At 39.1% G+C, this 18,534-nt stretch overlaps 1 protein-coding gene and 1 long non-coding RNA gene across 9 annotated transcripts in view; both read right to left on the bottom strand.

Moving 5' to 3' along the window:
* PARD3 (par-3 family cell polarity regulator) overlaps positions 1-18,534 on the bottom strand; it is an 823,714-nt gene that overhangs the window by 765,669 nt on the left and 39,511 nt on the right. The window lies entirely within an intron of this gene.
* LOC118616622 lies at positions 3,190-12,914 on the bottom strand. The gene is made up of 3 exons (XR_004956620.1): positions 12,878-12,914; positions 11,013-11,069; positions 3,190-3,273 (listed from the first exon to the last, which is right to left on the bottom strand). It is a non-coding gene; the product is annotated as an uncharacterized LOC118616622 (long non-coding RNA).

Raw genomic sequence — 18,534 nt, 5'->3', positions numbered from 1 at the left:
CATCATCTGGGAATTCGTTTGAAATGGAGACCTACAGTCCCCATCCCAGACCTGCTGGATCAGAATCTGCATTTTCACACAAGCCCTAATATGCACATTAAAGTTTGAGAAGCAGTGTCCTAGAAGAGTATGGCATTTAAAACAACAACAGAAAAAATTAGTATCAACAGAAAAGAAAAAAGAAAAAAACGTCATAAAACCAGGCCTCCCTCATGGGGCAATGATCAAAGCCCACTGTCCCACTATAATTTCCAACTGACAAAATGGGCACACCAAAAATAAGGATTTATGGGACCTGAAATTATCCTCAGATTCCAAGCCAGGGCTGTCCTCAGAAAATAAGACATGAATGCATAAAAGTGGATAATCGTAACACTTTCAAGTTTAAAGAGACTTGCAGGTTAATTCTGTAGTTTAGAGATAAGAAAATTGATATGCAAGGTTATAAAAATGACTACTGATCTGGAAATGACTTGTTATTAAATAATTCTTTATCCTTGTCTCTTAGCCTAAACTCCACACAGCTTCTTTGCCTCCTTCCTTTCACGTTGCATCCAAAGAAGCATCCATGCTCTTGCACTGGCCCTTTCTATTCCCACCAGCATCTTTTTTCAAATGCCCATCACTCACAATCTGACATAAAAGTACCTACCCTAGGTCTGCTGCCTGCTGCCTCTCCAAATGAAATTGACCTTACACGTCCCTGCCATCATGGTCTTCCCCAAATATCATCAGAAATGTCACCTGGTCAAAACCCTACTGGACCCCACTTTGTTAACAGAATAAGGGAGAAGTTCCCAAGTCTGCATGTGCAATACACACACCTTACCTTCCATGACTGCCAACACAACTACCCTCTGTGCCACAGGTTCACTAGACCTTCCAAACTCCAGGGTGCTCAGACATGTCTCCTAACCTGGAATTTGTTACTCAAATTATGCCTAATCTTCAAGGCCAAGTCCCACCTCCTCATGTCCTCAAAAATCCTGAGAGAATTCATGTTCACTGACATACTCTTTGTCTTTTTCTCCCATTGTTAGCTGCCATAACTTCCATCAGGGTAATGACTCTATTTTGAATCCCTTTACATTAACAATTCCATGGGGAGAAAATGGTGAGATAAAGACTGGGAAAGGACACAGGTGAGAAGGGTGGGGACTTTTGGGTGAACTCTATTCCTGACATAATATCGCATTTCTTGATCTAGATGGCGATTATAAAACTGTGTCCACTTTGTGTGACTTCATCAAGCTGTACACTGAAGACCTGTGTGTCTCCCTAGACATATACTTCAATTATGAAAAGTTTATTTAAAAGTGGAAAAATAAGTAAAACAAAATGATAAGCCCAGTAGGAGATCAATAAGTACATTGGGGAATAAGTAATGACTGCTTAAAATGGCAACAGAAGGAATTTCTTCTGAATTGGTATCAACCTACTCAAGTCTAGATTGGTAAACTATTTCTTTTATGAAGGAAGGGTAGAAAAGAGATCCCTCATTGAGATTATTTTATATCAAATATTTTATTTCTAAGGCTAGTATACCCCTTACTAAATTTTCTGTTGTTGTTAATCCTCACCCGAAGATAATTTTCCATTGATTTTTTTTTTTTTTGATAGAGTGGGAGGGAGGAGGGGAGGGAGGGAGGAAGGGAGGAAGGGAGAGAGAGAGAAAAGGAAACATCAATGTGAGAGAGACATCAATTGGTTACCTCCCACACAACCCCAACCAGGGCCAGGGATCAAACCTGCAACTCAAGTACAAGCCCTTCACGGGGAATAGAACACATGACTCTTTCGGTGTGCAGGCCAACACTCTCACTGCTGAGTCAAACCAGCCAGGGCAACCCCCGTCACTAATTTTTAAAACTTAGGTCTTACAACATGCCAATTATTACATTCTAAAAGCAGAGAATAATCTTATTTTCTAAAATATCCTCTAAAATACGTAAGTGCTAGGACACCATGGATCTCTAAGCACCTTTCAAAGTGCGTGGTACTTACTAAGTGCTCAACAAATATCTGTGAAATCAATCAATGATGGGTTACTTTTTTTTTTGTCATTTATCACGCAAAGAAACTCCAATAACTAAAGAACCAAAAAAGCCAAATAAAAAGGAAGAGTTGGCCCTAGCCAGTTTGGCTCAGCGGTTAGAGCGTTGGCCCACAGACCAATGAGTCGTGTGTTCAATTCCGGTCAAGGACACATACCTCAGTTGTGGTTTGTCCCACATCAACATTTCTCGTTCTCCTCCTCCTCTCGCTCTCTTTCTTTCTCTCTCCCTCCCTCCCTCCTTCCTACTCTATCTGAAGATAAATGCAAAAATATTCTCAGGTGAGGATAAAAAAGGAAGAGTTGAAGAGACTCAAAAGTATCTCCCCTAAGCAGAACTTAGCTCCTCCATTTCATTTACTTATCTCCTGAAAAGAAAATTTAATTCAATGATGATGTTCTCTAATAAATGTAAACGTAATAGAAAAAATTGTCACTAAACCGTGAATGAAAATTGTCACTATGCCTACCGTCTCAAGTAACCCTTGCCCTAAAATACACACACCACAAGTAAACAAAAACGGAGAAAATGTACAGCTAGTGGTTCATACCCTGGGTCTTCAATAAAGGGGAAAAAAAACAGCTAATGAAGGTTTCCATATATTTTTATCAAATAACATTTTCTCTACAAAGCAATTGTAAGTTTCTTATAGAACAACAAAGAAAATATGAGCAAATAAAAAAACACGACTGGACCCTGGCCGGTTTGACTCAGCGGTTGGAGCGTTGGCCTGTGGACCAGAGAGTCACAGGTTCATTCCCTGCTAGGGGCACGTACCAAAAAATAAAAATAAAATAAATAAATAAATAAAACATAACTGGGAGGTCACTAATGTATGGAGAAGCTACGCCTCATTACTGGCAAAGATCTACTTGTAATACACGAATAGACACTTGTGCAAATTTCAACCTTTATCCAAAAATGTTTGATTTTACTTATTTAGTAAGAATTGGATATCTTTAGTTTTTATTTTTTAGAAAGAATGAAAGGGAGGGAAGGAGGTGGGGGGAGAGAGAGAGAAACATCAATGTGAGAGAGACACATCCATTGGTTACCTCCCACAGGACCCTGAGGGTTGAGGATCAAACCTGAAACCCAGGTAGATGCCCTTGACTGGGAATCGAACCTTCAATCTGCAACCCTTCCATCCATAGGCCGATGCTCTAACTGCTGGGCCAAACCAGCCAGGGCAGAAATAAGTATCTTTGAGAGATGTATACTATAGGAAAAAAATGTAGTAAATACTTTACACACCTAAAAGCATGAGCCATTAACATATTAATTACATATCTGTTTTTACATGTTGATATCAATGGACAATATCAAAGGTAGGACAGTGCCTTTGCAAAAAAAAAAAAAAAAAAAGTAAATAAAAATGATCCATCCCTGGCCAGTTTGCCTCAACAGTTAGAGCACTGGCCTATGGACCAAAGAGTCCTAGGTTTGATTCTGCCCAAGGGCATGTACCTCAGTTGCAATTTGTCCCCTGCCCTGGTTGGGGTTGTGCAGGTGGCAGCCAACTGATGTGTCTCTCTCACATCGATGTTTCTCTCTCTCCCTCTCCCATGCTATCTGAAGATAAATGTAAAAATATCCTAGGGTGAGTGGTTGAACGTCGACCCATGCACCAATAGGTCACCAGTTTGATTCCAGGTCAAGGCACATGCCCAGGTAGTGGGCCCAATCCCCAGTGGGGGACGTGCAGGAGGCGGTCAATTGATGCTCTCTCTCATTGATGTTTCTATCTCTCTCTCTCCCCTTCCCTTTCTCTTTCTCTTAAATCAATAAAAACATTTTTTTTACAAAGAACAAACAAAAAAACAATCCAAAGCCTTAAAATGTGAAGTAAGAGTCAAAATATTTACTGATTCAAAGATTTACTTTAAAATACTTTAGAAAAATAATCTATTTATACATGGTCCTATTGCTTGTATTCTTCATAAAGCAAGCAAGGCTGCAATAAATAACTGGAAAAAAAAAGATGGCGGCGGGCAGGACAGAGGGAAGGTGAATGCGGCAGAGAGTGAGCTATGAGAGAGTGTGAGTAGACGTGAAGGTGAACGACCAAACTCCTGCAGTGCAGAGACGCGGAGCAGGAAGTTCCTGTGCTCTGGACGAGCAGCAGCCGGATACCACAATTAGCAGCTCTTTAGGGCTCTTCTCCTTGCTGCGGGGTGGTCCCACCATTTTGGAAGATCCTGGGTCTTTCCTGGGAGGAGGCAGAGGGCCCAGCAACCTGAGCCCACCAGTGCACCTGGCACAATCAGTCCAGTGGACACCCTGTGTCAACACAGACCAGTGCACAGTACCAGAGCTGTCAAGGTGCCAGTTGTGGAAACCGCAAACAGCCGGGAGCCTAGCACCATCCCCCACAGTAGCAGCCTGATCACAGTCCAGATATACCCCAAGCAACAGAGGCTGGGGAGCAGACATCCATCCCCAGGCAACATAAGCACAGATCAGCAGCAGAGAACCATCCTCAAAAACTACAGCAAAGGCTGAGCAGGAGCTGAGCCCCACTGGGCAGCAGCGCTCCCCAGCCAGCAGCAGCAGGACCCAGGGCTTCATCGGGGCCTGTGCAACACTGCTGCCCACAAGAGCGGTGGAAAGCTGGGGATCTAGAGGGACCTGTGCAATCCAGTGGCCAATAAGAGCGGTGTGGAGACCAAGTGCCAGAGGGACCTGTATGACCCAGTAGCCCACAAGAGCACTGATGAACCAAGGATCCAGAGGGACATGTGACCCAGCCGCCCAGGGTCCGAGCAGAGAGCGTGAGCAATACAGCTATAGGTGGGACCAGCGACCAGCTGGGAACACAGCTTCAGAGGGGCCCACGCAATCCAGCAACAGCACCTACCAGGAGACACCAATACCAGCCCCCAGTAGTCAATCCTCCAGGATCCACAGCAGGCAAGAGGCCACACGCAACAAGAGTCTGAGAGGCACAGTAGCCTTATTCGACATACACTGAGCTGCCTACACATCCAAACATTCCTCACTGGGTCTGGAGCTACCACACAGCTAAAATGGAGAGACAAAGAAACAACACCCAAAGGGGAAAAAAAGAGGAATCACCAGAAAAGGAACTACAGGAAATGGAAGATAGCAACTTGTCAGATTAAGAATTCAAAGTAATGATTTTAAGAGTGCTCAAACAATTTGGTGAGAACTACAAGCAACTTAGTAAGAATTATAAAGAGCTCACTGGGAACTACTTCAGCTTTACAAAAGAGGTAGAAGCTATGCATAAAGAGGTAGAAGCTATGCATAAATATCAAGAGGAAATAAAGAATAACATAGGTGTTATGAAAAATACCTTAGAAGGGCTCAATAGTGGATTAGAAGAAGCTGAAGACCGAATCAGCAACTTAGAATACAAGGTAGAAAAAACACCCAAATAGAGCAGCAAATGGGCAAAAAGTTTAAAAAGCAGGAGGAGTTTAAGGGAGCTGTGGGACAATACAAAATTTAACAACATTCGCATTACAGGGGTACCAGAAGGAGAAGAATCAGAGAAAGAAATAGAAAACCTGTGTGAAGAAATAATGACAGAAAACTTCCCTAAACTGGTGAAGGAAAAAGTCACACAAGTCCAGGAAACACAGAGAGTCCCAAGCAAGATGAACCCCAGAAGACCCACAGCTAGACACATCATAATAAAAATGGCAAACATTAAAGACAAAGAAAGAATCTTAAAGGAAGCAGGAGAGACACAAAAAGTGACCTACAAGGGAGCTCCCTGTCAGCTGATTTCTCAACAGAAACACTGCAGGCCAGAACAAAGTGGCATGAAGTGTAGAAAGTAATGCAAGGCAAGGTTCTGAATCCAAGACTAGTCTATCCAGCAAGGCTATCATTTAAAATTGAAGGTTAAATAAAGAACTACACAGATATAATATTAAAAAAAAAAAAAAAACTAAAGGAATTTACCACCCCCAAACCAGCACTGCAAGAAATGCTGAAGGGACTGTTGTAAGAAAAAGAGAGAGAAACACAGGCATAAAATTCAAATGGCAACTAATAACTATCTATCAATAATTACCTTAAATGTAAATGGATTAAAGGCTTCAATCAAAAGACATAGGGTAGCTGATTGAATAAGAAAGCATGACCCATTTATATGCTGTGTGCAAGAGACCCACCTCACAACAAAAGACTCGTAAGGAATGAAAGTGAAGGGATGGAATAAAATTTTCCAAGCAAATGGAAATGAAAAAAAAGATGGTGCAGCAATACTCATGTCTGACAAAACAGACTTCAAAATGAGGGCTATAATAAGAGACAGAGGTCACTACATAGTATTAAAAGGATCAATTCAAAAAGAGCATATAACCCTGGTAAATATATGCATGCCAAATAGAGGAGCACCAAAATATATTTAAAAACTTCTGGAGGACTTCAAGGAGGAGATCAATAGCAAAACAATCATAATGGGTGACTTTATCACACCACTGGATAAATCTTCTAGACAAAAAATTAACATGGACATAGTCTTTACAAGATGAACTAGATCAGCTGAACTGCATTGATATTTACAGAACATTTCACACCAAAGCTGCAGAATATACATTATTCTCAAGTACACATGGGACATTCTCAAAGACAGACCACCAGTTAGGACACAAAGTCTCTACAAATTCAGGAAGATTGAAATCATATTAAGCATCTTCTCAGATCACAGTGGCATGAAACTAGAACTCAATTACAATAAAAATATTCAAACACTTGGAGGCTAAATAGCATGTTCTTAAACAATGAAAGGGTTACTAACGAGATCAAGGAAGAAATTAAAAACTTCCTGGAAACCAATGAAAATAAACACACAACACAAAAACTATGGAAAACAGTGAAAGCAGTCCTGAGAGGGAAGTTCATACCACTACAGGCCTACCTCAAGAAACAAGAAGTATTTCTAATTGACTGTCTAACCTCACAACTTAAAGAATTAGAAAGCAAACAAAAAGAAAACACCAGATCAAGTAGAAGGAAGGAAATAGTAAAGATCACAGCAGAAATAAATGACATAGAGACCAAAAAAAAAAAAAAAAAAACAATTCAAAGGATCAATGAAACAAAGAGCTGGTTTTTTGAAAAGATAAACAAGATTGATGGACCCTTAGCCAGACTCACCAAGAAACAAAGAGGGAGAACCCAAATACACAAAATCAGAAATGAAAGAGGAGAAGTAACAACTGGCACCAAAGAAATACAAAAGATCGTTAACAGCTACTATAAACAATTATATGGAAACAAATTCGACAATGTAAGTAAACTGGACAAATTTCTAGAAACACACAGTCTCATAAAACTGGACCAGGAAGAGATAGAAAACTTGAACAGATCAATAACAACTAAGAAAATTGAAGAGGTAATCAAGACTCTCCCAGCAAACAAAAGCCCAGGCCCAGATGGCTTAACCGGGGAGTTTTACCGAACATTCAAAAAAGAACTAACACCCATTCTCCTCAAACTATCTCAAAAAATTCAAGAAGAAGGAAGACTTCCAAACTCGTTTTATGAGGTCAGCATAAATTCTAATTCCAAAACCAGAAAAAGACACTACGAAGAAAGAAAACTACAGGCCAATATCCCTGATGAACATAGACGCCAAAATCCTGAACAAAATACTAGCAAATCGGATCGAGCAATACATCAAAAAAAATTCTTCACCACGACCAAGTGGGATTCATCACAGGGATGCAAGGCTTGTACAATATTCACAAATCAATAAATGTGATACACCACATGAACAAAATGAAGAATAAAAACCACATGATCTTATCAATAGACACTAAAAAAGCATTCGACAAAATCCAGCATCCATTTCTGCTAAAAACGCTCAGCAATCTGGGAATAGAGGGATCGTATCTTGACATAATAATGGCCATATAGGAAAGACCTACATCCAACATCATACTCAGTGGACAGAAACTAAAAACATTTCCCTTAAAAACAGGAACAAGACAGGGATGTCCACTTTCGCCACTCTTATTAAACATTGTACTGGAAGTCTTAGCCACAGCAATCAGACTTAAAGAAAAAATAAAAGGGATTCAAATTAGAAAAGAGGAAGTGAAATTGTCATTATTTGCAGATGACATGATATTATACATAGAAAACCCTAAAGAGTCCATCAAAAATCGACTAGACTTAATAAATGAATTTGGCAAAGTAGAAGGACACAAAATTAACGTCAAGAAATCGACGGCATTCTTATACACCAATGATGAACTCACAGAAAGAGAAACTGAAAAAACAATCCAATTTACCATTGCGGCAAAAATATTAACATATCTAGGAATAAACGTAACCAAAGAAGTAAAGGACCTATTTGCAGAAAACTGCAGGACATTGAAAAAAGAAATAGAGGAAGATATAAAAAAGTGGAAACACATACTCTGTTCATGGATTGGAAGAATTAACATCATTAAAATGTCCATATTACCCAGAGCAATCTATAGATTCAATGCAATCCCCATGAAAATACCAACGACATACTTCACAGAACTAGAACAAATACTTCAAAAGTTTCTATGGAACCAAAAAAGGCCTCGAATAGCCACAGCAATCTTGAAAAGGAAGGACAAAGTAGATGGGATCACAATACCAGATATCAGGTTATACTACAAAGTGAATGTAATCAAAACAGCCTGGTACTGGCACAAGAACAGGCATATAGACCAGTGGAACGAAGAGAGAACCCAGAAATGGACCCAAGGCAATATGCTCAATTAATATTTGACAAAGGCGGCAAGAAAATACAGTGGAGTAAAGACAGCCTCTTTAATAAATGGTGTTAAGAAAATTGGACAGGTACATGCAAAAAAAAAAATGAAACTACACCTTCAACTTACACCATACACAAAAATAAACTCAAAATGGATAAAAGACTTAAATGTGACCCGTGAATCCATAAAAATTCCAGAAGAAAATGTAGGCAACAAAATTGCGGACATCAGCCCTGGCCGGTTTGGCTCAGCGGTTGGAGCGTCGGCCTGCGGTACAGAGAGACCCGGGTTCGGTTCCCGCTAAGGGCACATACTTCGGTTGCAGTTTGTCCCTGGCCCTGGTTGGTCGTGCGGGTGGCAGCCACTCGATGTGTCCCTTCACGTCGATGTTTCTCTCACTCTCTCTCTCTTCCTCTCTCTCCCTCCCACTCTATCTGTACAAAAAATGAAAAAATATCCTCGGGTGAGGATAAAAAAAAAAAAAAAAAATTTCGGACATCATACGCAGCAGAATTCTCACTGATACATCACCTAAGGTAATGAAAACAAATGAAAAAATGGGCACATGGGACTACATCAAACTCCAAAGCTTCTGCACAGCAAAAGAAACAACCATCAAAATGTAACGGTAACCCACTCATTGTATGGGAGAACATCACTGCTAATGATACATCACATAAGGGGTTAATTTCCAAAATATATACAGTACTCATACAACTCAACAAAAGAAAGACAAAGAACCCAATTAAAAAATGGGCAGAGAACTGAATAGACACCTCTCCAAACAGGACATACAAATGGCCAAGAGAGATATGAAGAAATGTACAACATCACTAATCATCAGAGAGATGCAAATTAAAACAACAATGAGGTATCACCTCACACCTGTCAGAATGGCTGCCATCAACAATCATCAAACAAGTGTTGTTGAGGGTGTGGAGAAAAGGGGACTCTAGTGCATGGCTGATGGGAATGCAGACTGGTGCAGCCACTATGGAAAACAATATGGTGTTACCTCAAAAAGTTAAAAATGGAACTTCCATTTGACCCAGTGATCCTACTGCTGGGAATATACCCTAAGAATCCTGAAACGCCAATCAGAAAGAATATATGTACCCCTATGTTCATAGCAGCACTATTTACAATTGCTAAGATCTGGAAACAGTTCAAGTAGATGAGTGGATAAAAAAGCTGTGGTATATGTACACAATGGAAAACTATGTAGCTGTAAGAAAGAAAGATCTCTTATCCTTTGAGATGACATGGAGGGACCTGGAGAGTATTATGCTAAGCGAAACAAGCCAAGCAGAGAAAGACAAGTATTACATGATCTCATTTATTTGTGGAATATAATGAACTAAACAAACTGATGAACAAAACTGACCCAGAAACATAGACGTAGGGTACAGAGTTACGAACCTCAGAAGAGAGGGTGTTGGCCGGGGGAGATAAACCCTAGAACTTACATGCATATATTCATAACTAATGGACACAGACAACAAAGCTGGGAAAGGAGTGGTGGGGGTGGGGAAGAGGGTGTTGATGGTGGAAAAAGGAGAAACATCTGTAACAAAAAAAAATTAATAAAAATAATTTAAAAAATAAAATTGTAGCAAAGTTTAAAAAATAAAGTCACTTTCCAAATACAGAGATACTCAGCAAAGGGAATTGGAATTTTCTAATATGGTCATAACATGTTAATTTAACTACCTAAATAACGTCACATTCATACTAAGGCATCTAGGAAAGCTATATCAATTTACACATCAATGGACTATTACAGAATCAGGTGGCACACCAAAGGAAGCTGACACATTCCCTTGGATTGGAAGTCAAGTCATTCCGGCATCTCATTTGATCCTGCCATAGCCTTAGCTAATTATTTAATGTTCTCTTTACGTTAATGAAGATGCTAATTAGTATAAACAAAAAATTAGAAAAAACATCTATAAACTATCCACCCCTCAACAAATAACATTTGCATATTACTTCAGTTTTAGCTTGTTTAACATTGTTCTAATTACAGAGTACATTTAATTTTGTACCTTTCCCACTTAGCATAACCTGTTTTTACTTTGCTATACAGTCTTTATTTATATCCGCTTAGTGAGTACATATTATTTCTTCTAGTGTATAAACTGTGACTTATATAACAAATTTCCTGTTGTTAGATCTTTGAAGTTATTCTGATGATCTCACAATTTAAATAATGCTAGCTAAATATACTTACCCATAATTTCCTCTTCCTGGGGATAAACAATATCCCAGAGGACACTATTCCAGAGGCCTGAATGAAAGGGTAAGAACACTTCTGTAGATCTTGATAATCCTTGCCAAATTGCTTTGCAATAGAGATGTATATACTTTTGCACAATATCACCAGCAATGTCAAAATGCATGGGTCATTATGACTTTGCAGCATCAGGTATGTTAAGCATTTTTTTTGTTTTGCTAGCTTAATAGGACAATGGATAATATTTTAATTTGAGTCTCTTAATACAAGATTTATTCAATATTTTTCCATGGCTTTTTACTAGTCAATTTCTTCTTTTGTGAATTGCACATTTGGGTCATTTGGCCAAGCATCCATTGGGCTTCTAATGTTCTTCTCATTAATCTGATGAAGCCAAAATTCCCCATAAGTGTCTCGCAATTTCAATTAAAAGTTTTCATATTAGAAGAATAGAGACTTTAATTCTATCACTAATCAACTGGATCAATGTTCAGAAATAAACAATACGTATATCACTACTCCCATGACTCCCACCTCCGGGAAATAAAGTGTAATTTACTTTAAACCTATGGCTCTCTGATTTACTTAACATAATATTCTTACACATTTCTCAACCATACTACTGTCCAATAGATAACAAAGTCAATGACAAAAATGCACGGTCACTGCACAAATTCAGAGTGAAAATATACATTTATTTGGAAATAAGGTCGTGGATGATTCATATTTAAACAGCAAAGCATACCTGACTTAAATTCTTATTATTAGAAAACTATAATCTCAAAATGCTGTTAATAATAAAGCGCATCACTACACTCTAAAAATATGACCAAATAATTCACAACAAACTACATGGACTTACCTTTTATGTAAGGTGTGATTTCTAAAACCAAGGCTAATGTTAAGACAAAATTATCCTTGAAAATTACTTACACAGACCACTCAGTACATCATTATGTGGTTTTCTGAGTAGTATACTGCACTCTTTCTTACAAAGCCCAATGCTGCCAGTTGTTCCTGCAGTGTTGCAAGAGACTACTATTTCTTTGAGTGAACACTAGAAGAAATAGGTCTGGCTTGTATTTAAAAATTGTTGCATGAAAAAAAAAATGTATATATTCTTTATATATATATATACAGTTAATTATGTTTAAGCAAACATTTATATCAAATTGGCTTAAGTTAAATGCACATAAAACAATGCCATGTAAATTGATAATGATGATGATAAATGAACTAATTTATAATTTAAAAGAAGCAATTGAAAACCATAACCAACTCAAGACCACACTGATCTCATGCTGATAAAAGGTCTTTCTAAAACTGTATTCTAATTAAAACTATCTGCATGCATTATTTTTGCAAGCCTGACAAGTACTTTTTTCCCCAGGAATTTTAAGGGAGGACATTTGTAATACTTTCAAAATAAAGATCAATTTTTTTTAAATTTATTGACTGAGTCTGTGTTAAGATGAAAAATTTAGTGTTGTTCTCTCCTTTTCTATCCTTGTTACACATATTAAGTGGATTTAATCAGATTTATATTATTTTTAATATGCTTATTTTTGTAGTGTCTATCATATATATTTTTTTGTTTTTATTATTTTTCAATTACATTTTACCTTCAATATCATTTCATATTGGTTTCAGGTATACAGCATAGATAATTATATACTTTACATAGCATTCCTACTGATATTTACAGTACCCAACTGGCACCATGCATAGTTATCACAATGTATTAACATATTCCTGATATTTTCTTTACATCCCCATGACTATTTTGTAACTACCTATTTATACTTATTAATCCCTTCGCTTTTCTCAGTTCCCTAAACCCCTCCCTTCTGGCAACTACCTACCTGTCTGCAATCTGTGAGTCTGTTTCAATTTTGTTTCTTCATTTATTTTGTTCTTTAGATTCCACATATAATTGAAATCATATGTCATCTGTCTTTCTCTGACTTATTTCACTGAGCATAATATCCTCTGGGTCCATCCATGCTGCTGCAAATAGTAAAAGTTCATTCGTTTTTATGACCAAGTAATATTCCATTAGAAATATGTACCATGGCTTTCTTATCCACTCATCTACCAATGAGAACTTAGCTTGCTTCCATATCTTTGGTATTGTAAATAACACTGCAATGAAAACCGGAGTGCATATATTCTTTCAAATTAGTAGTTTGGGTTTCTTCAGATAAATCCCCAGAAGTGAAATGACTAGGTCGTAAGACCGTTCATTTTTTGTTTTTTTTAGGCATCTCCATGCTGTTTTCCATGGTGCCCACCAACAGTACATGAGGGGTTCCCTTTTCTCCAAATCTTCACCAATACTTGTCATTTGTGCAGTTATTGATGTGAGGTGATATCTGCCAGGTGTGAAGTGTTATCTCATTGTGGCAATTATAACTAAGTGTGACAATTATGATCAGCATTTTTTCATATGTCTAAAGTCATTTACATGTCCTCCTCGGAGAAGGGTCTATTTAGGTCCTCTGCCCAATTTTTAATTGGACTGTTTGTTTTTTAAGTGTTGAGTTATATGAGTTCTTTACAAATTTTGGATATTAACCCCTTATCAGATATATCATTACCTAATATGTTCTCCCATTTAGTAGGTTGTCTTCTCGTTTTGTTGATGGTTTCCTTTGCTACATAAAAACTAGTTTGAACTTCCGGTCAAGATGGCAGCGTAGGTAAACGCGGTATCGTGTCCTCCCACAACCACATCAAAGTTACAACTAAACTACAGAACAACCATCATTCAAAACCACCTGAAATCAAACTGAATGGAAGTCCTACAACTACGGAATTAAAGCAGCAGCCACATGGAGACTGGTAGGAGGGGCAGAGGCATGAGGGCTGGTCTCACACCCACGTGTCGTGGATAAAAATCAGGATACCTCAGCTGGGAAGGTCCTTCCTGAGGACTGAGGGGTCCCCGTCCCATACCAGGTGCCCCGCTCAGGGTTCCAGTGCCAGGAAGAGAAGTCCCCATAACTTCTGGCTGGAAAAACCAGCAGGAACTGAGGCTCAGGGAAGCTGACGCGGCTGGAGCCCCAGGCAGCTCCTTATAGGGCCCACTCAAGAACTTATCGGACTCTCTCCCTCTAATCTTGGAGGGGAGGCAGCTCGAGGGGCACCAGAGACATACAGGGAAGAACTGAGCTGTTTGGCACTGGAGTGAGGGCTGGAGAGGGGGCTTTCTCAGGGACAAAGTTGCTGTCATAGGCCTCTGTTCCTTTGGTGAGCCCTTCCCTGGGGCAACCGACAGTCGCCCTATTTGGGACTACAGCAACCTGGCTCACACTGCTAGCCCCGTCATGGTGACTCTCTGAGGCCCCGCCCCACCCAACTTTCAGTCCCACCCAAGCTGTTGCCACTTGCTTAACCATAGGATTTGGCTTGTCTTGGATCCTGCTTCAGGTTTTCCCAAATTTTTTCAAACAAGCAGCATCTGGTCTCAGCTAGCCCCATACCTCTCATTAAGTAATACACAGAAACAAACACAGGGAAGCAGCCAAAATGAGGAGACAAAGAAACAGGTCCCAAATGAAAGAACAGAACAAAACCCCAAGAAAAGAACTAAGCAAAATGGAGATAAACAACCTAACAGATGCTGAGTTCAAAATACTTCTTATAAGGATGCTCAATGAACTTAGTGAGAACCTCAGTGAACTTAGTGAGGGCCTCAAGAGCATAAAAAAGGACCAGTCAGAAATGATGGATGCACAGTCAGAAATGAAGGAGGCATTAACTGAAATAAAGAATAATTTACACAGATTCAATAGTAGAGTCCAAAAATCCAAGAAGCAAACCATCGATTTGGAATATAAGGAAGCAAAAAACGCCCAATCAGAACAGCAAAAAGAAAAAAGAATCCAAAAAAATTAGGATAGTGTAAGGAGCCTATGGGACAATTTCAAGCGTGCCAACATTCGCATCTTGGGGGTGCTAGAAGAGCGAGAACAAGAAACTGAAAACCTGTTTGAAACAATAATGACAGAAAACTTTCCTAATTTGAAGGAAACAGATACAAGTCCAGGAAGCACAGAGAGTCCCAAACAAGGTGAACCCCAAGAGGCCCACACCAAGACACATCATCATCAAAATGCAAAAGGTTCGCCCTGGCCAGTTTGGTTCAGCGGTTAGAGCGTCGGCCTGCGGTCCTGAGAGACCCGGGTTCGGTTCCCGCTAAGAGCGCGTGCCTCGGTTGTAGTTTGTCCCCGGCCCTGGTCGGTTGTGCAGGTGGCAGCCACTCGATGTGTCCCTTTCACATCGATGTTTCTCTCTCTCTCTGTTCCTCTCTCTCCCTCCTACTCTACCTGAACAAAAAATGGAAAAATGTCCTCGGGTGAGGATAAAAAAAAAAAAAAAAATGCAAAAGGTTCAAGACAAAGAGAGAATCTTAAAAGCAGCAAGAGAAAGGCAGCTAGTTACCTACAAGGGAGTTCCCATAAGGCTGTCAGCTGATTTCTCAAAAGAAACTTTGCAGGCCAGAAGGGAGTGGCAAGAAATATTCAGAGTGATCAAAAGCAAGAACCTACAACCAAGATTACTCTATCCTGCAAAGCTATCTTTTAGAATCGATGGCCATATAAAGACTTTCCCAGACAGGAAAAAGTTAAAGGAGTTCATCACCACCAAACTGTTATTATATGAAATGATGAAGGGTCTTTTTGAAGAAAAAGATAAAATATATGAACAAACAAAATGGCAATGAATACATATCTATCGACAATGGAATCTACAAACAAAATGAACAGGTAGAACAGAAACATTCTCATAGATACAGAGAACATTCTGTTGGTTGCCAGATGGGAGGGGGGTTGGGGGAAAGGGTGAAAAAGGTGAAGGGATTAAGAAGCACAAATTCATTGCTAGACTGACAAACCTCAGAGGGAAGGGGGTGGGGGGGTGGGAGGAAATAAACCAAAGAACTTATATGCATAACCAATGGACACAGACAATAGTGTGGGAAAAGGCGGAGGGGGGCGGGAGTGGCGAAGAGGGGGTCAATAGGGAAAAAATGAGGAACATCTGTAATACATTCTACATTCAACAATAAAGATTTAAAAAAAAAAAAAAACTAATTTGATATAGTCTCCTTTATTTATTTATTTTTTTCTTTTGTTTCCCTTGTCTGAGAAGATATATCAGGCAAAAAACTACTAAGAGAAATGTCTGAAAATTTACTGTCTATGTTTTCTCCTAGAATTTTTATGGTTTTAAGTCTTACATTTTGGTCTTTAATCCATTTAGAGTTTATTCTTGTATATGGAGTAATAACCCTGACGAGTATTAAGTGACACCCAGACTTTAAATACTGAACTCAAATCTCACACTAATTTTTCAATTACGAATACCAAATTTCAGTAACTCTTTAAATTTTTGCTTAGTTTTCTAAAAAAATCAAAATATATGAAATAGAACCCAAAGAGGATCTGAACTGACATTTAAGGCCTATCAGTAATTATGTTTTGAAAATCACTGCTTGGAAGACAAGTGCCAGGCAGATAAATAAGAGATATTTTCCGGAAAAAGAAATTGATTTTTAAACTCCAAAATTCCTCTATTCTAGGGACTTGTAGAACAGAGAGAGAGGTACCATAGTACGCAGCAGTTCAAGGTTATGTGACAGAGGAGCTGCTCAATATACATCAGAACTTAAACTTATATGCTATCAAGAGAATAAATTTCTTTACAAGATCAAGACTGAACAGGCAAGAAGTATACAAGTCTGCCAATTACAGGAAATGTTTGTTCAAAAAATTGATCACAAGAGGAAATGTATGTATGTAGTGTAGAATTAAGAAATTTGGGTGCAAATAAAGAGGAAAGCAAAACAGACAAAGCACTGCAGTGAGAATTTGCCACTTATTGTACAGAGGAACCAAAAATATGTAATTTGTTGTTAAATCCTCACCTGAGGATATTTTTTCCATTGATTATTTTAGAGACAGTGGAAGGGAGGGAGGCGAGGGAAGAGAGAGAGAAACATCGATGTGAGAGAGACACATTGATTGGTTGCCTCCTGCATATGCCCTGATGGGGCCAGAGATTGAACCTGCAACCCAGGTATGTGCCCTTGACTGGGAATCCAACCCCACCATCCTTTGGTGTGAGGGCCGATGTTCTAACCAATGAACCACTGGCCAGGGCTAACTTTTTTATAGTCACAAATTTGCACAGAATCAAGATGAAAGGGGAAAACTCTAAGTATCATTCTAAAATTTTAAAAGCATGTCTTAAGAACTTTTGAGCTGCCTCTGAAAAAGCCATATGAAAAGCTATCATCCCCAACTCCATTTTCTAAAATTAATAACACTCATTCTTTAACAAAATTAATATGGGCTCACTGTGGAAATTTTCAAAAAGTGTGAACAAAATCACATTCAGCAATAATTCTGACCATAAAAGAACTCATCAGTGGCCCTGGCTGGTTTGGCTCAGCGGTTAGAGCGTCGGCCTGCGGTCCAGGGAGACCCGGGTTCAGTTCCCGCTAAGGGCACGTACCTCAGTTGCAGTTTGTCCCCGGTCCTGGTTGGTCATGCAGGTGGCAGCCACTGGATGTTTCCCTTTCACGTCGATGTTTCTCTCTCTCTCTCTTCCGCTCTCTCCCTCCCACTCTATCTGAACAAAAAATGGAAAAATGTCCTCAGGTGAGGATAAAAAAAAAAAAAGAACTCATCAGTCAAAAACCTGGAGGAAAGTGAGAACATTATTTTGAAATTACAAATAAGGCAGGGAATAATAAGCACAGCATGCCACCATCACTGGGTTCCAGAAACCTAATGTTTGAGAAGTCTAAGAAAGAATACATTACACACCTAAAAGAAACTACTGCCTTTGTGGCACAGGAGACACTAAAATATGACAATCTGAGACAAAAACAAGATTGTCATCCTAAGTAATTAATTTAACTGAGTAGCTCAGGTTTTAAACCAATATACTAAAAATTGGAGGGGCAGAATCATGTCCACAGAGAAACAAAAAATGTGGTATAAACCACAAAAAAACTGTCAGGAAAATGAACCCCCGAATTAGCTGAAGAACATGAATACTTTTTTTTTTTTTTAAGTAAGCAGAGGAGAAAAGTAAGGTTCTAAACTATATTTGTAGCAAGGAAGAAATGAGTTGCAGTGTGGAGAATGTAGGGTACTACTAACCAGTATTTTTTCTTGGTCTTTTATAACAGAACTTGAAGCTAGAAAAGGACAACAATGTGAACAAAAAAATAAGGTCCCTCCAAAAAATTAATAAGGAGAAAATTTCCAAGGCATTTTTAGTAGTCTGTCATTTCCCCACTGTGGAACCTTCCAAGAGTCCTCACTGTTCATAGAATCAAGTATAAATTCCTCTGCTGGAGAAAAAGCCCCAAGGCCCCTCCTCTCTCCATCAGTCCCACTTCTCCTGGAGGACTTACCCAAATGCACCTCCAATGTCAACTTTTCTGGATTGGCTATTACCTGCCATCAGCCAGGCCAGAGTTCAGAAAGCATTTCGTGTGTCCCTA

The sequence above is a fragment of the Molossus molossus genome, unplaced genomic scaffold (genome assembly GCF_014108415.1).
Source record: "Molossus molossus isolate mMolMol1 unplaced genomic scaffold, mMolMol1.p scaffold_m16_p_1, whole genome shotgun sequence".
NCBI lineage: Eukaryota > Metazoa > Chordata > Mammalia > Chiroptera > Molossidae > Molossus > Molossus molossus.
This window is presented reverse-complemented; position numbering and strand designations above follow the sequence as displayed.